The sequence below is a fragment of the Chlorocebus sabaeus genome, chromosome 26 (assembly GCF_047675955.1).
Source record: "Chlorocebus sabaeus isolate Y175 chromosome 26, mChlSab1.0.hap1, whole genome shotgun sequence".
NCBI lineage: Eukaryota > Metazoa > Chordata > Mammalia > Primates > Cercopithecidae > Chlorocebus > Chlorocebus sabaeus.
This window is the reverse complement of record NC_132929.1, coordinates 1,669,041-1,695,824: the sequence shown is the minus strand read 5'-3', so window position 1 is coordinate 1,695,824 and position 26,784 is coordinate 1,669,041. Positions and strand designations below refer to the sequence as shown.

Genomic DNA, 26,784 nt, shown 5'->3' with positions numbered 1-26,784 from the left:
TTGTCCCTTGAAGAGTCCTTGAAATGCAGCCAGGGTGCAGAGCAGGCAAATCAAATGGCTGGTCATTGCAAGCAGGCGGGTAGCTCCTGTGCTCCCACAGGGCATAGCTGACTTCTCCCGTCACTGGGTGTGTCCAGAGGAAAGTGAGTTGCTGGGGGTTGGATGGGGTGGGGAAATACACACATGGGGTGGCCTCTCTGGTCTCCTCCAAGGTGAATGTCCTATGATTCCGTGAGTCTGTGACACAAAAGGAAAATTTGATTTTATAATACAGAAGAAACTCTTTTAAAATTTCCTACCAACAATTAATTTTGCCACTGATTTGCAATCACTCACCTTTTGCTTCTTGATGCTCTCGTCTCTCCCATCCTCTCTCATAATACAGCAGTCTAAAGATAGACGCGTCCTTGGAACTGTGCGGGGAAAATGAATTGGAGTTATCAAAGAAAGTATTAAAATACTGTTTTCCTTTCTCTTTTCTCTCTCTTTTGGCTGCGAAGTTACACGTTAGAGATTTTGAGACAGACATTTAAATGAGGAAAGCAATTAAGGTTTAAGCGTTGGAAAGGAATTTACGTGCGATAAGAAGGGACCATATGAAGTTGGTTCTCCTTTCTTCTGCTTCTGAAATTGTTCTGAATGACTCTGTCCTGATAAAACTGACCAGCAAGACCCTGTTTCTATGAAGAGTGGGCTCTGGCCTCTCTGTGAAATGTGCTCGTGCGTGGAGAAAACTCTTCCAATATCCAACATTCAAACAGCATTTGTGGACCGTATTTACTGAAATTTTTTTCTCTCTTTTGCAATGTTGAATGAACCAAAAATCACTGAAAAGAGACAGATTTAGATGTTATGTGCACCATTCACAATGCTTATTATAAAACTATAATTTTAGCATCTTGTTTGGTTTATGTGTGCTTTTTAACCTAAACTTTTTGTTTTGTTTTGTTTTGTTTTGTTTTTTGAGGCAGGGTCTCCTTCTGTCAACCAGGCTGGAGTGCAGTGGTGCAATCTTGGCTTGTTGCAACCTCCTCCTCCCAGGCTCAAGAGATCCTCTTGCCTCAGCCTCCCAAGTAGCTGGGACCACAGGCACACGCCACCATTCCCAGCTAATTTTTGTATTTTTGGTAGAGATGGTGTTTTCCCATGTTGCGCAGCTGGTCTCAAACTCCTGAGCTCAGCAGTCTTCCCGCTTTGGCCTCTCAAAGTGCTGGGATCACCAGTGTGAGCCACCACGCCCAGCCAACCTAAACCTTTTTAAACCTATGCTGCAGACGTAATTTCTATCATCTTCCTAGATCTCATGGTGTGGCTGTCCAGTAAATACTTCTCACTCAGTAAATTCTTTCTTGAACATCCTAACTCATTCTTCTAAATAAACTTCCCCTTTTGGGTTTCCGTATTGTTCGTAGTGTGTTCATTTACTACGTTTGCCAATCATCAAAGCCCGAAACACTGGGAATCATCTTTGATCTTGTGTCTCTGACTTTCTGCATGTGTCCGGTCACCAGATGTGTTGACCAGGTGATCCTCCCAGCGTGCAGTCTGAGCTCTGAACTCCTGTCTAAGCCTCAGGCAAACACAGCACGAGGAAAGGCGCCGTCGGTCCCAGGACTTCGGGGCCCGCAGGGGGAGGGCTTTGCCGTCCCTCCCTGGTTGAGGTGTTCTGGTACTTGAGGTGGGGGGTGAGACCTCTGAGAGGTCTTCATGCGGATGAAGGAAGGGTGGCATCCTTCCAAACATTCCTGTTCTACGTGCATTGCAGGTCTCCTCGTTTAGGCCTTGTTTCGTGTGATTTGATTTCTTCAGTGGAAACTAAGGCAGGGAGCCCAAGCTGACCTCAGTGAACGAGGTTCTTCAAAGGCCAGATCTGCATGTGAGGACACAGGACACTGTGGCCTGGCAGGATGCAAGCAGCTGCCCATGTGGGTTCTGTCTGCATCCCCTCTCAGCAGCGTTTGTCCCCTAGACCAGAGAATTCCGGTTGAGAAGCTCCCGTATCTCCACGCTTCGTTCCTCTAAAGACTTATACAGGAGCCAAGTATATGAAATGAATGAAAGTTGGAGCTTCAGGGATGCGAGGGGGAGGAGGGAGCTGGAGCCTCCCCCTGCCACCTGAGAGCCCTCACCCGAAGGCTGCAGCCCTCCTGCTGCTCGCTGACTTGGACGCATCGTCCTCCATCCCCCTTCCACGCTGCTGCCAAGCCGTCCTCCAGAACGGGCCAAGGGACCTGGCGGCCCTCTGCTGCCAGCTTCAGAGGATGCCCATTGCTTCCCTGGTGCAGTGCTGTGGTTGCAGCTGGCTCACCCTTCCTGGGTGCTGTTCCTGGCTCCTCCCCTGCCCTCCACCGTGCCGCACACATCACCACACTCACTGGTGCAATTCTGCGGGAGCCGCCCCTTGCTTCATGCTCCCTTGGCCCCAGGCTCAACTCCAAACTCCCAGTGCCTGGGTGTCAGTCTCTCCGCATGCCCTTGGGGCTCTGCCCCTGGGAGGTGCTGCTCCGTTCCATGGAAATACTCAGCTCCTGTCAGCCTGGATGACTCTCACCGTCTGGTCTGACAGCCTGAGTCAGGCTGGCCTGTCCTGGGAAGCTTTTTGCATCACTGTCGGCGGGGCCAGGGCCTCCCCGTGGTGTGGCCAGGAAGCACGTGCAGACAGGTGCCAGACAGTTGGAGATGCTGCTGTCGCTGCCCTGTATTGAGGCTTGCATGTTGCACTCAGTCATAAGCTGTCAAGGGTAGGGGCCTTGTATCCCTTTCTCCAGCCACGGGCTCAACGATCAGTCCTGATCAGATGCTCAATAACTGTCTTATTCCATATGAACCTAATTTGCTCGTGCTCCTTCCTGTGTCTGGCAGCTCTTCCCCACCTGGTGAAGTGACTCCTGTCTTTCCAGCCCCATGCTAATACCCTCCATCTCTTCAGGAAAGTGTTCCTTCACAAAGCCCAGGCAAAATTGTTGATTAGATGGAATTTGGTGGGGCCCTCAGTTTTTCTACAACTCAAAACAATACCACATTCCCCCACTGTTGCTTTGATGTAAATATTGTATTTATCCATCAGGCTAGGAGTGTGCAATTAAGAATTGTTAAAGAGTTTCTAGGAGACCGTGAGTTTAGACTGAGCTCCTGCACTAGGCATTGGCGGACCAGACCAGCTCAGAACCAACTCACTCATGCTCTCCGTCAGCAAACGGAACTCTGAAACAGGCATTTTCCAAGGCAGAGAAGCACAGCAGCCCCTCAGAAGGGGCCAGCTCACCTGAGCTGGGATCACAGGAAGTCCCCTCTGTTTTATCCCGACAAGGAGGGTGACTTTGAGGTAACTGATCTGCTGTTTGTCCCATGCTTCTCTTCCTTCAGCCCTTTTCTGCCCGCAGAGCCCCCTCCTCTGCTCATCTCGCTGGAACACTCATTCTGTCTCATGGAATGAGGCATTGCTTGATTCTAGAATTGTCCTCATCTCTGTCTTTTCACAGTGTGAGTTAGTTGCCTATCGCCGTGTAACAAAGTACCCCAGTGCGTTGTGGCTTCAGATGACACATGTTTTACCCGCCGTTTATTTGCTCAGGAATTTGGGCAGAGCTTGGCTGTCTCCTCCCCTTCAAGGTCCCTCCCAGCCTGCAGCTGTGCTGGGCCCGCCCCCTCCCGAGGCTGGGCCGGAAGAAGCTGCTTCCAGAGCCGTCTCCTCGCTGCCAGCAGGTTGCAGCTCCTCTCGGGCCGTGGGGCTGAGTCTCAACTCCTCCCTGGCCGTTGCCCTGCCTGGCTCCGTTCCTGCCACCTGGGCCCCTCCACTGGGAAACTGGTTTTATGAGAGAGAGGGAGAGAGGGAGGAAGGATCAGGGGAGGCGAGAGAGGAGAGGGGAGGTGAGAGAGGAGAGGGGAGGTGAGAGAGGGGAGGGGAGGTGAGAGAGGAGAGGGGAGGTGAGAGAGGAGAGGGGAGGTGAGAGAGGAGAGGGGAGGTGAGAGAGGAGAGGAGAGAGGAGAGGGGAGAAGGAGAGGGGAGGTGAGAGAGGAGAGGGGAGAAGGAGAGGGGAGGTGAGAGAGGAGAGGGGAGGTGAGAGAGGAGAGGGGAGGTGAGAGAGGAGGGGAGAGAGGAGAGGGGAGGTGAGAGAGGAGAGGGGAGGTGAGAGAGGAGAGGGGAGGGGAGGAGGTTTTTATAATCTAACTGCAGAAATGATGTCCTGTCACTTTGGCCACATCTGTGGGTTGGGAACACATGGCGAGGCCCAGCCCTCGCGCGCTGGGAGGATCTACTCAAAGCCTGAATGTCAGGAGGGGAGATATTCAGGAGCTGTTTTGGAAGCTGAAGACCACACACCTATTTTGTTCCAGTCACTGTTCTAGAAGTAAAGCCAGACATGGTTTCTGAAATTAAGGTGATTTCTGTTCTTGCCCTAAACGCGGTTTTGATATTTTTAGGCAAATTGAAGCTATCAATAGGTATTGACTAAAAGAAAATAAAAATAGATGTCAAAATGCAAACTTGTTGATATCCATTGTTGTCAAAATACTTACAATGTTCACATTATGAAATCAAATGTTAATATTAAATATACCTTTGCAAAAATATTAAGATAAAATATTTGCCTGAAAAAAGAAAAGCAAAACCTTTTGATACATAATGATAAAGTACAATGCCAGTGTTAAAAGAAAACCTTTAGATAAATTAAATTAACAGAGTTTAACTGAGCAAAGGGTGAATGATAAAGGGGGCAGGCCCTAGCGTCAGAATAGGTTCAGAAAGTCTGTTGCTACAACCAAAAGTAGTCAAACAACGTTAATGGACAGAGAAAAGGAAATGAGGTACAGAAACAGCTCCACTGGTCGCCGCTCAGTGTGGCCTTATTTGAACCTGGTTTAAACAGTCGGCTGCCTGTGACTGGTTGAAGCTTGGCGGCTGTGATTGGCTGAGACTCAGTTATTCGTTACAAAAGCATACTCGTAAGTTAGGCTCTCAATTTGTTTACATACTGAGTTAGATTGGAGCTTATTACACACAGCTGGTATGGAGGCCGCTGAAGCCCAAATTTAGTTTGCTTTAACACCAGTAAACAATCAATACTAAAAAGTAATCTTAAATTAGAATACCCATAAAATAAAGCCTAGAAGATGCAGGTAGTCATGAATTCACATAACTTACTGAGACAGATAATTATAGAAGTCAGAGGAGTTATTTTAGAAGTGGAATGAGAAGCTCTGAAGCTGCGTCATGAAGGAGCATGGCCTAGATGAGACTTTTTGGAGAATTCCCTGAGGAGCTGATGAGCCCAGAGGGCTGAGCAGAGGTCAGCCAGGCGAAGGGGTGATTTCAGGTTGTCCTGAACAGGACAGAGTGGCAGGTGCAAAGGCCTTGTGCTGGGTGCTGCACAGCACACCCCAAAACTCACAGGAGGGTAGAACATATCCCACTTCTCTAACCGGGGGAACAGACTCCAGAAGGTCACTGCCTTATGCTCTGTCATTGGTTTGCACACAACCCAATAGTGTCTCTTCATCTGTTTTCCCTTTCTGGTGTTCGCCCAGCATCTCCCGTGAGATAAACTGTCTAGAACGAAGGAATTGATATATGCTTTGGCAGCAATCAATTTAAGCAGCTCTCAGCTAGAGCACAGAACCATGAATCTGCCGAAATTGCTGGGCATCAAGGGGCGGCAGCAGTTGCTCTGCCTCACTTTATCAGAAGCAGGTGCACACTCATGGAAGGCGAAAGAGAAAGGAACTAGTATCCACTGAGTTTCAGTGTGTGCCAGTTTGCACACATTACCTCGTTTTGTCCTCACGGAGCCCACAACGTCTTTTTGGAGACAGGGAACCAAGCGGGGAGACAGTGGCCAAGGCCCATGCCGGGTCTCTCCTCCAAAGGCAGCATGGTCTCTGTAGGGCCACTTGTCTTCACTTTGCAGCAAAACCAAGTCCTCATGCGGGGCCAATTCGTTCTACGTGCGTGGAGAAACACTGGCTCAGCCTCTTCACCTGCACATGGTGATGCTAATTATGTTTACTGTGCCAGAGGAGAATGTGGGCAGACGTGAGAACTGCAGAGAGCTCCGAGTTCCAAGGGAAGCGTCACGGAAGTGTGAAGGGGCGAGGGAAGGGATGCCCTTGAATCCTTACATACTTTTTTTTTTTTTTTTTTGAGATGGAGTTTCACTCTTGTTGCCCAGGCTGTCGAGTACAATGGGGTGATCTCAGCTCACTGCAACCTCCGTCTCCCAGGTTCAAGCGATTGGCCTGCCCCAGCCTCCCAAGTAGCTGGGATTACAGGCATGGGCCACCACACCTAGCTAATTTTTGTATTTTTAGTAGAGAGTGGTTTCTCCATGTTGGTCAGGCTGGTCTTGAACTCCTGACCTCAGGTGATTCGCCTGCCTTGGCCTCCCGAAGTGCTGGGATTACTGGCATGAGCCACCGTGCCTGGCCCCTTATATACTTCTTAAACTTGTTTCCACTTATTTAGTGTCTCCTGGCTCACTCCTGTATTCTCCAGCTGCATGAAGACAGCCGTGGGTCTTCCCTCGCCTGTGCTGATCTCTGGGTGGTCGGTCTCCCGTACCGTTAGCTCTGTGTGCGTTCCCTACTGCCTCATCCGTCTTTCATTCACAGCTTTGTATCGCAAGAGAAATCCCATCCTGCCCACTTCTGTGGCTCTGTCATGTATTGATGGCAAATTCATTCAACTCCAGTTTCAAAGTCACGGCGTGTTGGTGTTGCATCCCTTTTGGATGCGTGAGGTATCTTTTTTGGAGGTCTGAAAATGGGCACACACCTTTAAAACGTCAGTCCACTCTTGGAGAGGAAGAGAATGTTCATTTTGCCATTGTCTTTCAGCTTTTTCTTTTGGAGGTAGAATATAATCAGGCACATCTGCGGCTCTCAGACACTTAGTGGAGTTTGATGTTTTCAGACAAAGTGGTATCAAATGAAGTGTTATTGCCACCGTACTTCTTTCTTGTTTTATCGGTTTAATTATTTATTTAAAATCTCTCTTGAATGACTCTGTTCTTTAATACTCTGGGAGAGTGAAAGACGATGTAAGATAACGTCTGCAGTGGGAACATATGGTGTCAGTTGCTTGCTCAGCTAGTTGTTGCATAATTTTTCCTGCTGGTTTCCTCTCCGGAGATAAACCACCACGTACTCGTTTTAAATCCAACATATAGGGTATCTTCAGGCCGCTGTGTTCTGAAGGAACATTCTGGCCAAATGTTCCACATTCTCTGAGACTTCCCAGCCTTACAGTTGTCATACTGCTGACATGATTGGGGAATTAGCAGTCCAGGGTGCACGATGCATGTTTGGGAAGGGAAACAGATCACCCTCGCAGGTCTCATCATTATCTGTAGAATCACTGAATAGGATGAGGCCCAGCACCTTCATTACTGTAATTCATGTTCACTGACTATCACTTTGATTAAAAATGTGTACCCGTAGCCTGGCTTACAGGGAGCCCTAACGTCATATCATAGTTAATTGTGAAAATCAGGTATGTGTTCATGATTCTTGTTCTCACAAATCTGTGACATATGAAAAACTTCAGCTAAAAGTCAAGAGCTGTTCCCTTTGTATCAACTTTGTTGAGTAAGAAAGGGAATGTTTAATACTTGAGACCTATTTGGCAATGCACAGTTTAACATTTTTCAAATTTATACCTCGCAAGCATCCTTATAAACCAGTTAATTTTTAGTGTCTGAGACTCATGGTCAGGTCGATGTTAAAAGGACAAGCTGAAAATGATACTGTCTTTGCTGTCGGGCGGCTGCCAACTTTGCTAATCTGGGAGAGGCAGTGTGAATCTATTTCTGGGCTAAAAATGGAATCAGGATGGATTACCTCAGTCTAGGAGACAACCTTTAATTGTGTACTTTGTCTTTATTTGGGTCTATTAAGTTCTAACTGGTGGTCATTTTGCTAAACGTTTTGAATCTAGATAAAAATTTAATTTGTGAAGTAACTGAATTACAGAAAACGGGAGACTCTGATGAGCAGGGGTCCCAGAAAATGCATTGAGAGTAGGTCGTTTGCATCCAGGCAAGGTAGAACACAGAGAGTCGGTGAGGGAGGGCTGCCGTGGCTCAGGGAGTCTGGAGAGGGCTCCATCCTTCTCCGGCCTAGAGAGAGGCCCCAGCAAGGGGTGCTGCAGCGGGTGAGTACAAGAGCCCCGTGCCTGCCGGAGGACCACACCTCACTGTCCCGTGAGCCTCTCATATGCTCGTTTACTCTGAAGGGGGTGTGGAGGCCCAGGCTTCCTTTCCCTGAGAGGTGCCCCTGACACGGTTTGTGTGCCAGCCCACCCTCTGATCCAGAACGTCCAGACAGAATCTCTGGGGAAATGCAAGCTCTAGGTGCCAGGCTCCCGGCCCACCTCATGAGCAGACTGGATACACATGGATCTGTTCTGCAACAGGGAGTTCACCTGGCCCTGCAGCAGGAGCCAGCTGGGAACTCGGCAGAGGAGCCCACAGTCCCAGCAGCTGACCTCAGTCCTCCAGAGGGCCTGCAGGCAGGTGGCTGGGGCTTCACTCTTCCACCCGTCCCCCATGGTCTTAGGAAGATCTTAGGTGTCTGAGAAAAACAGGCAGATTTCGGTCCCCTGTGAAACCACCATTGGAACTAATAGCATCAAATCATAAAATCATAACATCTGTCAGCTGCCCACGGGAGGGCAGGCATTGTCAATAAGTCCTTCAAAAAGAAAGATGCCTCCAATGACCATTTGAAATTTCCTTAAACTTAAATCTCTCCCGAGAGATGTGGGGGATTAACTATGTCACCATCATGTGGCTTCTGTGCCAGGTCGTGGCATCCTCAGCTCAGAGTCCAAGGCGCCGGGGCCTGGTCCTCCTAACCCTGACCATCTCTGACTGTATCTCCTTCTCCTTCCCTCCCTCCCCCTGCCAGTGGGTGGAAGTTGGATTCTTCTGCGACAGCCAGGTCCTGACTTTCCTCCGTGTGTTTGAGGGCTACCCTGGGGCCTGCTGCCCACCAAGCTAGGGGGCTCTGTGAGCCTCAGATGCGTAGCCTGTTAGAGGAAGTCAGTACTCGGACACTAGAGAAAGATGCAGCTTTGCAAGCTCAGAGATTCCCAGGAAGTGCTGAGCTGCCTTTGGGCAGGGTGGCTGCGTGAGCGTGCATCTCCTGCACGTGCAGCGTTGGCTTTAATGCTCTGGTGTCTCTCTCTTGATGTTCATGACCATTTTTGATTAAGGAGCCCTGCATTTTCATTTTGTGCTGGACCCCACCAATTATGTAGGCGGCCCAGCTGCTGACACATCTTTGCCTTCAGGTAGTTCCTGCTTTCGCGTTACATGGGTCCACAGCTACAGTCGCACGAATCCGAGCTTCATTTATTTAAACCCTCATACAGTCTTAGAATTTCACTATCTTCCTGGAGCACCTGCTAGCTGTCTGTGCTTCACACTGTTTGTATTAGTTTCTTCCAGTTTCTAATCTTACAGCTTCTAACTTGGGAGCTCAATTCCTTCCCAGCAGCCTTACCGATCATTCCCCTCAGCTGGGGACCGACCGTAGTAATGAAAGCCACACACCCAGCAGGGATGCCGGTGATCGTGGTCATGGAATAAGGCAAACCCGGTCTCAAATGCTCCCTCCCAAGTATTGAACATGACACTTTTCATTTCCCTTATTTGAAAAGCGGGCACGATAAAAACACCCATCAAATATATTTAAGAATTACATCAGAAATGCATAAACGGGTAGATGTGTTTAGTGCAATAGCTCATAGTTAACTCCCTGAGAGGAGTAAGAAAGAATGAGTGATGTGTGCACGCTGCTAGCCCAGGAGAAGAGCGGGGCTCTGGGAGGGGCACAGTGAGAAGGGATGAAGGTCGTGTCCACGTGTGTGACACCGGGACACCTGTGTGCCCTCCCTGGGCCTCTGTTTTTGTATTTGTTAAACCCTATTGTAGACGGGTCGATTGTGGATTAATTAGATAAGACATCAGATGCCTGTGACGTTGTCTGAAATATGTTGAATAAGACCTATTATAAGTGGGTTTCTCTATTCTGTTCCGAGACAGGCCTTTCCAAAAGCAGAGAGGAAACACACGTCTTTTTGGTAGCGGAAAAAGATGTAAATTTAATCTCTGGTACATGCAGTTCTGATACCTATGTATATATGCAGATTCTGAAGTGAGATTTCGTCTCTATATTGGGCCTGCACTGAGATAGTCTCCACATGTTCGTTGATGACACACAAAGAGATTAGCTGTAGCGAAAAGACACAATATTTTACTTCCTGTATGAAGAAAGGCGTTTGCTTTGAGCTGTTTCCTTCTTCTTCTGTGCTCACGCCTGAAACTCTGTCCCCGGGGCCCCCTGGCGACCCCAAACTGCATTCTCCCCTGCTTCCCGAGGGTGGGTGAAATTACAGTCCCTTCCTCGCAGAAACAGCGGGGGCTGTTCAGGTCTCCAACCAACTCCCTCCACCTGGGAGGTGGCCGGGCAGCCACGCGCCATTGCCTTGCCCATTGTCCTGCTGTTCCTAGGATGAGACAGCACCTCAGGGGATCTTAGGAGGATCTCTGGGTTTTACTAACAGTAAAGCTGTGAAGCCCTTATTTGCCCAGGAGAATGAGATTCCCTCGAATACCTAAACACAGTAATGTGGAAGCAGCTGAGTTATTAAGATTCAGACTTCCTGAAGGGGGCTGTTTTTTTTTTCTTGGGTATTTTGTTTCCAAGTAGATGACAATACATTATTTTCATCAACTTTTAAAATTTAATTATACTATTATTTCTTATGTTATAAACTAATGCTCTATAATTACAATGAAATTACTTATAGTCGTCATACAGTGTTACCACTGATTACTATATATTAAGTGTTACAGTTTATTACCAATAGCTGTACGTATTTTGCTTATAATATGATGTTTAATATCATGGTCCTGCAATTGCAAATTATGTAGTTTTTAAACTCCTGAGAGGAAGAGATTTATCCATTATATATGGTAAGGGGAAAATGATCCAAATATGATCAGATTTATACTGCTGTTAACTCTAGCACATAAATGTCAATACAATGCCAGGTGTAACCAGATAAATTGAGACAATAGGACTCAGTCCACAAATTCTGTGTATTTATTAGATGACCATAGCACAGTTGCTTTTTACATTTGCCTTAAATTCTATAGACTTTCATTCCAAAGCGAAAGACTCTAGACAAGCTACAATTGTTGACTCTCCTGATTTCAGTCACTTTAGGTAATGATTAAACCTGACCTAAATGTACTGGCCATTTACAGTTTCAGAAGAAATGTTGTTTTATTGATTTTATTTTTTTTTATTGAGGTCATGTCCCTCTAAAATGCATCTGGATGGATATCAATGTCCATCCAGAAGACAAACTATAGTGAATTCGCCGTTATTTATAATGGATACATGTTTTGATGAATAGTATATGTTGTGGACTAAATTTTGTGTCTCCCCCAAAATTTATCAGTTGAAATCCTAACTCCCAAGGTGGTGATATTAGGAAGTGTGTCCTTTGGAAAGGGGATTAAGTCATGAGGGTGGAGGCCCCACACATGGGATTAGTGTCTTTATAAAAGGGACCTCAGAGAACTGTCTTGTCCCTTCCTCTGTGTGGGGACACAGTCGGAAGATATCATCTAAGACGGCAGTCCCCAACCTTTTTGGCACCAGGGACCTGTTTCATGGGAGACAGTTTTTCCACGGACCGGGGCGGGGGATTTCAGGATGATTCAAGTACATTACATGTATTGTGTAGTCTACTTCTATCACTATTATATTGTAATATACAGTGAAATAATTATACAATTCACCATCGCGTTGAATCAGTGGGACCCTGAGCTTGTTTTCCTGCAACAAGATGGTCCAATCTGGGGGTGATGGGAGACAGTGACAGATCATCAGGCATTAGATTCTCATAGGGAGTGTGCAGCCTCCATCTTTCACATGTGCAGTTCACAAAGGGCTCATGCTCCTGTGAGAATCTAATGTCACTGCCGATCTGACAGGAGGCAGAGCTCAAGTGGTCATGTGAGTGATGGGGAGATGAAGCTTCTCTTGTTTGCCTGCCTCTCACCTCCTGCTGTGTGGCCCAGTTCCTAACAGATCACGGACCAATGACCTGCCACAGTTCGGGGAGTGGGGCCCCCTGATCTAAGAGGAGGAATACTATGTCTGGTAGAAGGACAGTGTTCCCTGTCCCGCCCCCATGAAATTCCTGGTGTGGACCGGTCTCTTGAGAGTGCTGAGTTGTGTCTCTCGAGAGTGCTGAGTTATGCTGATCACGACACCTCTGATCACCTTGAGGGGTGCTCTCACTCCCGTGCCTCACATGGCGACCAGATCAGAGAAAGGACTCAGCCCTCAGTTGCTGGCACCATAGCCAGTGGCCAGTGGCGCCTCGGGGTGTGGCACGGGAGGTAGAAAAACTTGGCATTCTGTGGGCCAATGTGGAGCGTTAGGCCTGGAAACTCACAGAAAGTCTAAGCATAAGGCCCTTCATTCCTCCTGTAACTCCTTGACGAAAGTGCCACGATGCCCGTGAGTTTCCATGATGGCAGGCCACTTCCCTCCTACTGCCTCTCAAACACACGAAATCTAGTATCAAGACAAACAAAAATCAATGAGCAAGAAGATTCAGCAAATGGATTAGCAGATGATTAAAATACCTAATGTATAACTATGCTCATAGTTTAGAAAGTCTAGATAAGTGGACAATTTGAGGGAAAGACTAACCTGGGTCAAAAGAGGGAAACACAATTTCATACTATACTGCAAGACTCCACGAACCAAAACAGCATGGTACTGGCACAAAAATAGGCAGACGGACAAGTGGAATAGAGTGGATAACCCAGAAATGAAGCAGCACATATGTAAGAAACTGATCTTTGATAAAATTGATAAGAATAAACAGTAGGGAAAGGACTCTCTGTTCGGTAAATAGTGCTGGGAAAACAGGCGAGCCACATGCAGAATGAAACTGGACCCTCCATATCACCATATACAAAAATTAACTCAAGGTGGATTAAAGACTTAAATGTAAGACATCAAAATAACAAAATCCTAGAAGAAAACCTAGGAAATACCCTTCTGGATATTGGCTTTGGCAAGGAATTTATGGCTAAGTCCTCAAAAGCAATTGCAACAAAAACAAAAATTGACAGTGGGACCAAACTAAAGAACTTCTGCACAGCAACAGAAATTATCAGTGAAGTAAATGGACAACCTGCAGAATGGAGGAAAATATTCACTATGCTTCTCATAGAGGTCTCATGTCCAGAATCTACAAGAAACTTAAATCAAGAAACAAAAACAACCCCGTTAGAAACTGGATAAAGGACATGGACAGATACTTCTCAAAGAAGACGTACAAGTGACCAACAAATGAAAAAATCCTCAACATCACTCATCATCAGAAAAGTGCAAATCAGAACCATAGTGAGAAACCATCTCACTCCAGTCAGAATAGTTATTACTAAAAAGTTAGAAGCTAACAGGGTTGGAGAGGCTGCAGAGAAAAGGGAACACTTATACACTGTTGGTGAGAATGTAAATTGGTTCAGCCATTGTGGAGAGCATTTTGGAGATTTCTCAAAGAAGTAAAAACAGAACTACCATTCGATCTCGCAATCCCATTACCTAGTATATACCCAGTGGAAAACATATCATTCTATCAAAAAGACATATGCACTTGTATGTTCCCTGCAGCACTATTCACAATAGCAAAGACACGGAATCAACCCAAGTGCCCATAAATGGTTGACAGAAAAAAGAAAATGTGGTAAATATACACCATGAAATACCATGCGGCCGTTAAAAAAGAATGAAGGCATATCGTGTGCAGCAACATCGATGGGAAGGTGGAGGCCATGATCCTAAGTGAATTAATGCAGAAACAAAAATGAAATACTGCATGTCATCACTTACAAGTGGAAGCTAAATTTTGGATACACATGGACATAAAGATGGGAATAGACACTGAGGACTTCAAAAGGAGGGAGGAGCCGGGCGCAGAGGCTCACGCCTCTAATCCCAGCACTCTGGCTGAGGCAGGTGGATCACCTGCGGTCAGGAGTTCAAGACCAGCCTGGCCAACCTGGTGAAATGCCATCTCTACTAAAAAAATAGCATGCACCTGTAATCCCAGCTACTCAGGAGGCTGAAGTGGGAGAATCTCTTGAGTCTGGGAGGCGGAGATTGCAGTGAGCCAAGATCGCACCACTACACTGGACGAAAGAGTGAAACTCCGTCTCAAAAACAAAAACAAAAAAGAAAAAAGGAGGGAGGGTGTGAGGAGGCCAAGAACTGAAAAACTATCTGTTGGGTTCTGTGCTCACTACCTGGGAGATGGGACCAATCAAAGCCCAGACCTCAGCATCACGAAATAAATCTAGGGCACAAACCTGCCCGTGTACCCCCTGAATCTAAAATAAAAATAGAAATAAACAAGGAAGACGGAAATAAGCAACACTGGAAAAAATTGTAAAAGTTCTCAAAGATTTTCCTCCAACAAAGGTTCCAGAGCCAAAGTCACATTTTTCGGATTTTTTCAGAAGCAACACTCCCAAGGCTGTAAGACTCGACTGAGTGTTACAGGAAAGGTGGAAACACATCCGTTTATTTTGTGGTGCTGCCCTGACTCCCTTACAGAAACCTGGCCGGGACAGCGCAGAGCTGCAGACCCGTCAGACGGAACAGATACACATCGGTCTGGATGCCACAGACGGTGCTCCCAAAGCAGCTCTCACTCTGGAAGGACACTCAGCAGATCTGGGGGCTTCGGGTGTGAGATGAGCTCTGTGTTGAGTGGGGACGAACAGCTGCCGTGCACCACACTGAAACTCTGAGACCGGCGGAAAACCACCTGTCATCATTCAGACCGACTACGAAAGTCTAAGTTACTGTCCTCGTTTTGAGGGGGACTCGGAGTGGACCCTTGGTGGATGGTCGTCAGCCACAAAGCAGGAGTGTCAAACCTGAGAGTGAAACTGGGCAAAGTTTGAAAGTTACAGCCCAGGGGCCAAGACCTGCTTTTTTTTTTTAAACGACTTGTCAGATAATAATAGTTTTTACATTCTTAAAGGATCGTGAAAAACAGCAGCAGCAACAACAACAAGACCCCCAAACAAAAGAAGGCTGTGTAATAGAGACTCCGCGTCCCACACCAGAGCAGCCTCTAATAGAGACTCTGCGTCCCACACCAGAGCAGCCTGTAATAGAGACGCCGTGTCCCACACCAGACCGGCCTGTAATAGGGACGCCGTGTCCCACACCAGACCGGCCTGTGATAGAGACTCCACGTCCCACACCAGACCGGCCTGTGATAGAGACTCCACGTCCCACACCAGACTGGCCTGTGATAGAGACTCCACGTCCCACACCAGACTGGCCTGTGATAGAGACTCCGCGTCCCACACCAGACCAGCCTGTGATAGAGACTCCGCGTCCCACACCAGAGCGGCCTGTAATAGACTCCGCGTCCCACACCAGAACGGCCTGTAATAGACTCCGTGTCCCACACCAGAGCGGCCTGTGATAGGGACTCCGCGTCCCACACCAGAGCGGCCTGTAATAGACTCCGCGTCCCACACCAGAGTGGCCTGTAACAGAGACTCCGCGTCTCACACCAGAGCGGCCTGTGATAGGGACTCCGCGTCCCACACCAGAGCGGCCTGTGATAGAGACTCCGCATCCCACACCAGAGCGGCCTGTGATAGGGACTCCGCGTCCCACACCAGAGCAGCCTCTAATAGAGACTCCGCGTCCCACACCAGACCAGCCTGTAATAGAGATGCCGTGTCCCACACCAGACCGGCCTGTAATAGAGACGCCGTGTCCCACACCAGACCGGCCTGTAATAGGGACGCCGTGTCCCACACCAGACCGGCCTGTGATAGAGACTCCACGTCCCACACCAGACCGGCCTGTGATAGAGACTCCACGTCCCACACCAGACTGGCCTGTGATAGAGACTCCGTGTCCCACACCAGAGCGGCCTGTGATAGGGACTCCGCGTCCCACACCAGAGCGGCCTGTAATAGACTCCGCGTCCCACACCAGAGTGGCCTGTAACAGAGACTCCGCGTCTCACACCAGAGCGGCCTGTGATAGGGACTCCGCGTCCCACACCAGAGCGGCCTGTGATAGAGACTCCGCATCCCACACCAGAGCGGCCTGTGATAGGGACTCCGCGTCCCACACCAGAGCGGCCTGTGATAGAGACTCCGCGTCCCACACCAGAGCGGCCCGTAACAGGGACTCCGCGTCCCACACCAGAGCAGCCTGTAACAGAGACTCCGCGTCCCACACCAGACCAGCCTGCTGGCACATCCCGGGCTTTCACCCCTGTAACATCTTAAGAAGGATGGAAAGACCAATCAGTACAAAAAATAACCTGAACATGTTACATCTGTAACTTGGGGAAATTAGTTCTCAAGCTATCATTATTTGCTAATGATACAAGTATTTATTCAGGAAGTCAGAAGGAGACAATGGAAGACTTAGATACAGGCGGAGCATCCCAAATCTGAAAGTCAGAAATCCAGAAGGCTCCAAAATCCAAAGTTTGTGAGCACTGACCTGATGCAACAAATAGAACATCCCACACCTGACCTCACATGGCAGGTCACAGTCGAACGCCGGCACAGGACACATGGTGTTTTCTGCATTCCCACGGGAATAATAAAATTACCTTCCGGCTACGTGCATAAGGTGTGTATGAAACATAAATGAATTCCTGTTTATACTTGGTTTCCATTTTTAAGATATTTCATTATATAGATGGAAATATTTTCAACTGTGAAATAATCTGAAATCTGAAACACTTCTGGTCTCGTGCATTTCAGATTAGGGATACCCAACCAGTAATGATGGAGATTATCAAAGGTTTGAGAACAAAGCAAAAGCGTTCTCAAAAGTCATTGAGAAAAAAAATCATCCCAGAAATACCAGGGAAATAGATGGTTTTTAATTTTTAAAGAGTTTTGTATTATTTTAATTGGCAAATCATAATTGTACATGTTGATGAGGTACAATGTGACATTTTGATACATGTATACATTCTGCAATGATCAACTCAAGGTAATATTTTTTAAAAATTTGCAGAAGAAGAAGAATCACAAATAGTCACAAATAGAAAACAAATGTACAGTCTGGCTGCAGTGGCTCAAGCCTGTAATCCTAGCACTGTGGGAGGCTGAGATGGTGGGTTACTTGAGTCCAGGAGCTCAAGATAAGCCTGGGCAACATGGAGAAAACCTGTGTCTACAAAAACTACAAAATAATTAGCCAGGTGTGGTGGTGCACGCCTATAGTCCCAGCTACTCGGGAGGCTGAGGTGGAGGATCACTTGAGCCTGGGGGGCCTGAGGCTGCAGTGAGCTGTGATTGTGCCACTGCACTCCAGCCTAGTTGACAGAGTGAGACCTTCTCTCCAAAAAAAAAAAGAAAGGAAAAAGAAAATAAACGTACAAAACAGTGATAAAGTCAGTGGTGAAAGAAAGTCATTCATTTAGCAAATATATGTTGAGATATTGAACACCTTCTTTGAGTCAGGCATGGTTTTAGGCCCTGAAATGAAAATTAACACCAGACATCCAGCCTGAGAATTTGCAGGAATGTTCTAAAAGTGATGATGTAGTGATGGAAAAAGCTGTGGAAAAAAGTGAGAAGTGCTGTCCAGTGTTGGTGGGAGAATGAAACGGGGGTGTGTGGAGAGCGTTTGTGAGAAGCCTCCGCCTGGAAGGAGCTCAGATCCTGCCGTTGGTGCTCCAAGCTCAGACTGAGTGGGAAGTTCGCAAGACCCCCCCAGTGGCTTCCACTGCAAACAGAAAACCGGTGGACATGAGGATGGGAAAGGCGGTGGATCAGCGTTTTCATTAGAGTTTTTGATTTATTCTGCAATAAATGGAACTCGTTTGTAGGGTAGCTTTTTAAGAATGGCTCCAGCAGTTATTCTGGATTCTTCACTGATTTCTCCTGAGACCCAAGACTGCGATCAGGAAAAAGCACCTGCTCGTCCTCTAGTTCCTCTGTGTACAGTATGTGCTCAGGTCGTCCTTAACGAAGAACGTCCCTGTCTCCTATCTCCTCTTGTCCAGACTGTATACTCTTCCCTGCTTATTACCAAGGGAAGAATTCAGAGACAGGGTGTGGAATAGACATTGCTCTCATGTCCATTGTCCAGGTGGAGAAATAAACCTTTCCACATAGCCAGGACCCCTAACCCCAATCCCTTCTTTTGGTCACCAGATTTTTAGCTGGTGGTTTCTTCCAAGGGTGGATCTTCCTTCCTAACTCGCACGCATGAAACTCCTCTGCTTCTTGTGCCCATCATGGCTGACAACTTCAATAAAGAAGTTTTCCAATCTGGCCAGGACAAAAGTCACAGAACATAATTTTTATGGGATTAAACCTTTTCTGCTTTTGTAGTTTCAGTAGATAATATTTTCTGAAACCAGCTAACAAGGAGGCGTCAACACTTACAGTGATTTATGCCTCTGATTTTTAGGAGAAAATGGTAAATGACAAGTACCATGTCTGAGATTTATTAAAACAAAAGAATTTCAGAGAATGTCATGGGGTGATTTGAGGCCTGCTTAGTTTCCTGTGTCTTGTACATCTACAGGGCTGCATGACCCTAGAAGTTGTGTCTGAGCCCCCTGGAAAGGCCTCTGGGCTGTGGATTGTGCCTGTGATGGAGAGAGGTGTCCTGGCCGCCAGGTCCCCCGAGGGGCTCCCATTGCTCATGTCCTTCAGGCATGTCCTAAGTAAAAACTGATGTCATTTTCCGGGAATCTTACCATGGACTTTTTCTTTGGAAATTTATCATGCTGGCAGGTGGAATCAGTGTCGTTCAGGACATTTGCCATTTAATCGAGACATAGAAAACCCATGTTTACTTGCCTCAAAGAAGGCCCAGTGATGAAGAAAGAAAGGAAGTTTCCTTGCACGTCCACGACCAGAAGGAAAGTCGTGACAACCCGCTCCTATTGCACCTCGAGAGGACATGTGCTCTGGCCTCTGCTTACCGGACATGAGAGTGCCTTGTCCGTCCACTGGGAGGCGGCTTGCACGCTCACACTCGCGGCGAATCTGCCGACAGTTCTCAAAGCTGAGGAAGCATACGGGCTCTGCCAGTGGCTGGGTGGCGAGGCTGCATTCCGTGCTCATCTGCTCCATCTGCAGAGCCAGCCTTGAATTTTAAAGTCCTGTCTTCCTGGACTCCTGTGATGACTCACTGTGATAACGCATCAAACTACAGGGATCTTAAATACGCAGGGACAAAATAAGAGAAGCGCTGATTTCGCCAAGGAAGTCCAGGTGTTCCCATTGACGCCACATCTGAGAACGGAGATGATAGGGACAAGAGTCCACACCAGGCTATCTCCGCACAGTGGCGCTCGGTAGAATTACAGATGGCGGAGTCTTGCTGAGCAGTGTGGACGAGGGTAAAGATTTCTGAGTATGCTTTTCACGTTTCATTGTAAGTTTTGGAGGCGTCCATTAGGGCCACTCAGCAGAGGTCTGAATCATCTGATTGCTCTGTTTGACTCAGTGTTGGAAGCCTGTTGAACAGGAAGTGAGCTATTTCTTGCTCAACCAGAAATTGCAGCATCTTTGAAGTTTGGGAAGTTAATTTATGAATTCCCAACTTTCCAGCTACATGTCCAGTGTCTGGTCATTGTTTTGATTTGTTGCAATCTGTGAAAGTACTTTTTTTTTTTTTTCCAAAGTCAAATTGCCATATTGGAAACCAAGAGCCGCCATTTTTAAACAATTAGAGATTGGAGATTTGCTGCGACTTTAGCTGTACCGTGCTTAAGATCGATTTAGTCTATTAGAAACTACTATGTTCATGGGCCTCATTAAAATTGATAAGTGATTAGCACTGTCTATAAAATTATGCCATATTGTATAAAGTAAAATTGCTTCTTAACTTCATACATATTTCTGAAAAGCTCTTAGACTAAATGCAGCCATTGTCATTGATAAAACCATTAATGAACCCTATACACAAATGAACTTTGAATCCTGTGGTCACTGTTAAAACAATTTTCGACTTTGATTTGCCATGTCGGGAATGTTAAACTAAGCTGCTGTAACAGGCGACTCAGACTAATTCAATGAATTGGAAAATACGGAATTTCTTCATACAAGAACTCTGAAGTGAACATTTCAGGCTGGTAGGCTGCCCTGGTGCCCTCTGCCCTTCAGGGAACCAGAATGACAGTGGAGGCTCTGTCACTTCCAGCGCGAGGCTGCAAAGGTTGCTGTACGTGCTCTTTCTAGCCAGCAAGAAGGCCTGAAGGGTAGGCACCCCTACTGCTCTCTACGTTTCCCTTGAGGAGAGCCAAGTCTTGGGGCCACAGCCAGCGACAGGTGGTTTGGAAGCGGGGTTCCCATCTGGCAGACACCATACTCCCACCTGCAACCCTTCTGTTGTAGAAAATTGGCAAAACGGATTTGGGTGGACAAATATCAGTCTCGATCACCGTTCTGTTATGTTATAAGCTGAAACCCAGTTATGAGATACTAAGTTGGCTATAATTTCCAAGTGTCTATTGATAGCTGGTATAACATTTTTATTCCAATTTGAAAATTTGGATCAATAAATATTGAATTGGAGATATATTTCCAAATCAAGACTATAACTCTGTTCACCTCTTACCCTGTTAAGAAACCTAAAGGCATTTGACATATACTCTTCTTCATCAGATGTCCAAGAGAGGAGACGTGTGTTCCAGGACTGTGGTCCTGAGATGGCATGAAGGCGAGTGACGGGGTTTGCGGCCGTGGGCGAAGGTCTGGGTCCCGGCGGACCATGGTGCTTCACTCTGAACTAAGACGCAGTTAGATTATTGACCGCCAGGTGGCACCACGGAGAATAGAAATGTCTGCGCCAATCACCAGGGAGTTGGCAGTGCTGTTTGCTTAGGGATCTGTATGCCATTGTCGCAAAAGGTGGCCATTCCTGCTACCTCTGTGCAGTCAAAGCTGATTGAAGAAAGAACAATGTTCTCTTTCTAGATTTTCTTCTCTTAAGTAGAAATTAATTATAACCTGTAGTAATGCTATCAAGTTAGACATTAGACTATCCACAATGTGGTCATAAACCAAGAGATGAGGACAAATGGCAACTACGTTATTTTAAAATGTGCATTTTAATTTATGTGACAGGAATTTTAAAATCCAGTTGGTTTTTAACATTTTTGTGTCTAACTGCTTGTTGTCAAGAGCTTTCCCAGGAGGAGAGATTGTCTAAGACCATTGTGCATCTTTGTCCACCATGAACTTTGGTTTCATTTTGCAGCGGGAAAGGGTGGGGTGGCACCGATTTGAATGCAGCCCACTGGCCTGTCGGTGCGATTCCTCATTGGCCACCCTGGCCCCTGAGCGGGGTTGGAGCTTCCCTTTGCACGCCACGTCTTTTGTTGGTGCACAAAGACGTGGCGTGCTGCTCCAGAAACTGCTCTGGGAAACTGCTCGTGGCCTCACAGGCTAACGGACTGTGTCATTGTCACATGCCGCAAAACAATCCCCGCTTGTAGGACTCAGCTTAGCTTTAGAAGTTCCCTGAGACTTCGAGAATGCCAACGGATGCAGGCTTTCGTGAGCCCATGCCATTGAGTAAACTTGGTGGAATCATTCTGTGTGAAGCGTTAGGTGGCGTGGGGATGATGCAGAGACTATTTCTGATGAGTCCCTGCCCAAAAGGAAAATCGAATGATGAGGCAGCAGGAGTCACGTCTAAGTGAAAATACAGAGACTGAGCTGTAGGGGGTGAGGAAGGAGGGACTTTTCTTCCTTTGCCACTTTCACTGGTTATTTTATGTGCTTGAAAATAGCCACAACACTTTCTTCCCTCCATAAAGGGAATGATAGCTTTGGTCTAGTTTGTACATTTCTCTCTTCAGCTCTTAAGCCTCCTAGCGGGTCTGACTATATAGATGGTTCCATTGTTTCTTCTGTATGGTCCTAATAGGTCTCTGAGGTTTTTTTTGGAATCACTAAATGCCACCAAATACTCTCTAGTTTACTTAATAGGGCGATGGCCATACCTCCATACAATTTGCCTGAGTGAAGCCATCAGTAGCACATTTTGAATGTAAAAGACGAGAAGGTCATCATACAAAACAGGAGTCTCTGAAGAACAAGGCAATTGCCATTGCTTGCCTGTGTTTAATATTTTCTTCTTCCAATAAGGTAAACATATAGACAGGTGTTGTCTATGAAGTGAAAGGCCAGTTGGTTGAGAGTTTATTGTGGACTTTTAGGACCGTGGCAGTGTTCACCAGGCGTCTGCTCTCACATCGCTGGAGCAGTGAACGGTGTCCTTGCATCATTGGATTGAGGACGCCCCAGTGGCTCACGGCATGAGACCACCACACTGTCTGCTCTCACGCTGTGTACGGGGCTGGGTGGATTCTGAACCCTGGCCATCTAGCTGATTAGAGTTTTTAATAAGTCTATTGTAACAAAACAATGCTCCATTCAGGTAATTGCTCTTTTTTTTGGTTAAAATTAAATGTCATATTTTGCCCTTTCACTAGAAAACAAACTGTTCAGCTGCATAAAACCCTCCAGATTATGATTTAAACTGTCTCCAGTTTCATCCATGTACTTACGTGTGATGTTCCCGCATGCCAGTCACAAGCACTAGAGATTTATGGGCAATGCTGGTTTCAAAGAAAATGCTCAAATTGATGGATGGGGCAAGTTCCCCTATCTTCTGTCTCCCTGCTCCCCACCAAAGAGAAAAAAGTCTTTTCCCTGCTGACGGCAGTGCCAGCTTGGACCCCGACTTTGTCGATAACCTTGAATAAATTGCATTCCAGTAGCAAGCCCGATGGATTGTAAAGGGTACCCGGGCCTGGAGGAAGCCTCGGCACCGCTCTCCTGCCCTGTGCGGAAATCCTGCTGCACTCCCGAGAGGTGCTGCCTGCCCTCCGCTCTGGCATTTTCCCTGGGAGGCACTTCCATGTTTGAACTGTTCCGATGACTAACAGATGCTTCTCAGGAAGCTGAAATCAGCCTCCTCCTTCCTTCTGTCCACTGACCCTGTACTTTGCCTTCTGGAGTGCTGCAGAATCTCTCTCGTCTACCATTACGGGCTGCCTTCCGGGCAGCTGAAGGCAACTGTCATGTTCTCTGAGTCTTCCTGTCCCGCGAGAGTGCCTATGATGGAGTTTCCAGACCTGGCCATCCCAGGGGACTACTGGCTGTGCAAACAGGGGCTCCCCTTTGGAGCCAGAGTCTGGGGATGTGGGGTCACAGGAGAGGGAGCTGGTTCCACTGTGCTTGTACGTGCACGTGGGCACGCGGGTGCTGGTGAGTTCACTCTGACCACTTTTAAAAGACTGAGTATGGGCTGGGCACGGTGGCTCGTGCCTGTAATCCCAGCACTGCAGGAGGCTGAGGCAGGCAGATTACCTGAGGTCAGGAATTCAAGACCAGCCTGGCCAATGTGGTGAAACTCCATCTCTATTAAAAAAAAAAAAAAAAAAAAAAAATTACCCGGGCATGATTGCAGGTGCCCGTAATCCCAGCTACTTAGGAGGCTGAGGTGGGAGAATCGCTTGAACCTGGGAGGCAGCGGTTGCAGTGAGCCAAGATCGTGCCATTACACTGCAGCCTGGGTGACAGAGAAAGACTGTTTCAAAAAACAAACAAAAACAAAAAACAAGCAAAAAACACTGAGTATGTCAATCTTTAGCTTGAGAGCTGGAATAGTTTTTACTAAGTGTGAAAAATCCTTTAACCAGTTGTTTTATATTCATGTGTAGGTGCCACAAGGGCCAGGTGTAGAGAGTTAGTACTTACTAGTCAATGCTCCATTAACTTTTATTGAACTGTAAAGGATGTGTTTAAAATGTAAAGTAAATCCTAAAAGAGAAATTTAACACGTTAATTTCTTTGGAGCTATTACTTTATTTGTAAAATAAGTGGATTTGGCCAAAATACATCTGGGATCTTTTTGGCACTGATATTCGCTGATCCTTTGAATAGAAAAGGAATTCCTGTATCACGGTTCAATGTTTTGAGATGTCATTTTGCACCGCAAAATGTAAACCGCAGGTGACGCGTGATACGTTTTGTCCCCCCAGTGAGGAATGAGCTCAAAGGATGAAATGTGTAGTTTTAATTACTCCCTTGCTGAAGCCCAACTAAAACCCTGCATAAAACCCTCCAGATTATGATTTAAACTGTCTCCAGTTTCATCCATGTACTTACGAGTGATGTTCCCGCATGCCAGTCACAAGCAGTAGAGATTTATGGGCAATGCTGGTTTCAAAGAAAATGCTCAAGTTGATTGATGGGGCAAGTCTCTGTATCTTCTGTCTCCCTGCTCCCCACCAAAGAGAAAAAAAGTCTTTTCCCTGCTGATGGCAGTGCCAGCTTGGACCCCGACTTTGTCGATAACCTTGAATAAATTGCATTCCAGTAGCAAGCCCAATGGATTGTAAAGGGTACCTGGGCCTGGAGGAAGCCTCAGCACTGCTCTCCTGCCCTGTGCGGAAATCCTGTTGCACTCCCGAGAGGCACCTGTTGCAAGGTGAGTACGAAGTTGGAACAGTGACAAAAGTGGAAACCAGCCGACCAACACAAGTTCCCTTTCAGTGTGATCCCTGCCTGTGCCGCAGGGACACACCGGAGTGTCTTTGGGTGGACGTTTTCAGGGGGAGATCCAGATCTGCAGGTGTGTTTGGCAAACCTTGTGGAGTGCCTGATACAGTGGGGATGTTTGTTCCCTCCAGATCTCTGTTAAAATGCGGTCCTCAGTCTCAGAGGTAGGGCCTGGCGGGAGGTATCAGGATCATGGGGCGGGTCCCTCACGAGTGGCTTGGGCCACGCCCTTGCTCATGAGTGAGCTCTGGCTCTGAGTTTGCACCAGATCCGGTTAAGATTGTGTGGCCTCCTGCTTCCCCGGCTTGCTCTGCTCTGACCATGTGATGCGCCTTCTGCCCATGACTGAAAGGAAGCTTCCTGAGGCCTCCGCAGAAGCAGATGCTTCCTGTACAGCCTGCAGAACTGTGAGCAGTTAAACCTCTTTCTTATAAATCACCCAGCCTCAGATATTTCTTTAGAGCCGTGCGAGAATGGCCTAAGACAGCACCTGAGGCATGAGCCAGCTCAGACCAGGGGGGCTGCCCTGCAGCCTGGCATCAACCACTGCCGTCTTTGCAGTGAGCACAGAGTCCGCCCCTGCAGAGCCCCCTGGGTCAGAATGAGCAACGCAGCTGTTCTGAGAGGCAGGAAAGGCCTGCTGGCCCCCTGGCCTGCTCACCCGCTTCCCCTCACCCCTACCCCCCGGCCCACTCACCCGCTTCCCCTCACCCCTTCCCCCCGGCCCACTCACCCGCTTCCCCTCACCCCTACCCCCCGGCCCACTCACCCGCTTCCCCTCACCCCTTCCCCCCGGCCCACTCACCCGCTTCCCCTCACCCCTACCCCCCGGCCCACTCACCCGCTTCCCCTCACCCCTTCCCCCTGGCCCACTCACCCGCTTCCCCTCACCCCTACCCCCCGGCCCACTCACCCGCTTCCCCTCACCCCTTCACCCCGGCCTGCTCACCCACTTCCCCTCACCCCTTCACCCCGGCCTGCTCACCCACTTCCCCTCACCCCTTCTCCTTTTGCCTCCTTTCCTGACATGGGTGTCATTTCAGGGTTGACGTGAAACCCACACAGTCCATCCCTGACTGCCCTCTAGGTGCTGTGCCTGATCAGAGAAATGGTCTACCAAGCAATTGTTTCTGCAGACACAATAAATCCGTTTAATGTATTTATCTCAAGAAGCAAATGATCCCTTGGGTTTGGAGAGAGATATGGAAGGGACTGGACACAGGGTGGGGTGGCAGAGGGTGCAGGGCGGAGGTACAGAGGAGGCACGTAGCCTCTCCCCAGGAGGGCGCAGGGTGGAAACCACGCTTTCGGTACTTGACACTCGCAGTGTTGGCTAGGATGAGGCGTGAGAAGCAGATGGCCACACGTCACTCTGGTTAGAGAAGTGAAATGTTTCAGCCCGCATCAGGTCTTGACTATCAGGTGTGAGAGTCCCTCCAGGCCCGGCAGTAAGGCCTGTGGTTGTGCTGGAGTCTTCATCTGAAACTGGAGCTTGGTGCCGCCGTTTCTGATGCTTCTCTTCATCCATGAATCTCACCCATTCTTAGGAGCCCCAGCCCACTGGCTCCTCAGGAAAGGGACGGCTGGGCTTTCTGGCCTTTGCCTGGCTTGGTGGGGTGGTCTTGTTGAGGGGTTAGGGCTCAGGTGGGCAGCTGCCTCTTTGTTCGCTGTCCTCTAGCCCCCGTGTTTCCGGAAGCGTGCTAAATAATGGGGTGGGGGTTGCCTGACTGCTTCCATCATCCTCCATCCACTCTCCTTTCATCTCAGCTGGGGGCCCGAAGCATTATTTAAAGAATGAGCGTGCAGCACGCAACCCACAGAAGGGGCTCATTTGGGCCTTCTCATCAGAGCAGGGTGTCCACAGGTGCTTTCAGGACTCAGGGCCTGTGCACACCATCCCGTGTGTTTGCAATACTTTATGATTTTCTAGCCGTACGTAACTGGTTATTGATGGTGCACTGAAAAATCAGGACTGAGTCCCACCTTCTCTTCATGACCATCTAAACATCTTTAAAAGTATATCAAATGGCATTCCCTTTTTAACTAATATACAATTGAGACACTAATTTTAGTCAGTTAAATTTTGTTCCTCCAGTAGAGTCACCAGTAAAAAGGCTGACGCCATCATTTTTCCTGAGCGGGTGCAGGTGCCGTGCGGTGGGTT

At 47.8% G+C, this 26,784-nt stretch overlaps 1 protein-coding gene across 1 annotated transcript in view; it reads left to right on the top strand.

The window, feature by feature from the left end:
- GABRG3 (gamma-aminobutyric acid type A receptor subunit gamma3) overlaps positions 1–26,784 on the top strand; it is a 566,143-nt gene that overhangs the window by 71,878 nt on the left and 467,481 nt on the right. The gene's annotated exons all lie outside the window — the stretch shown is intronic.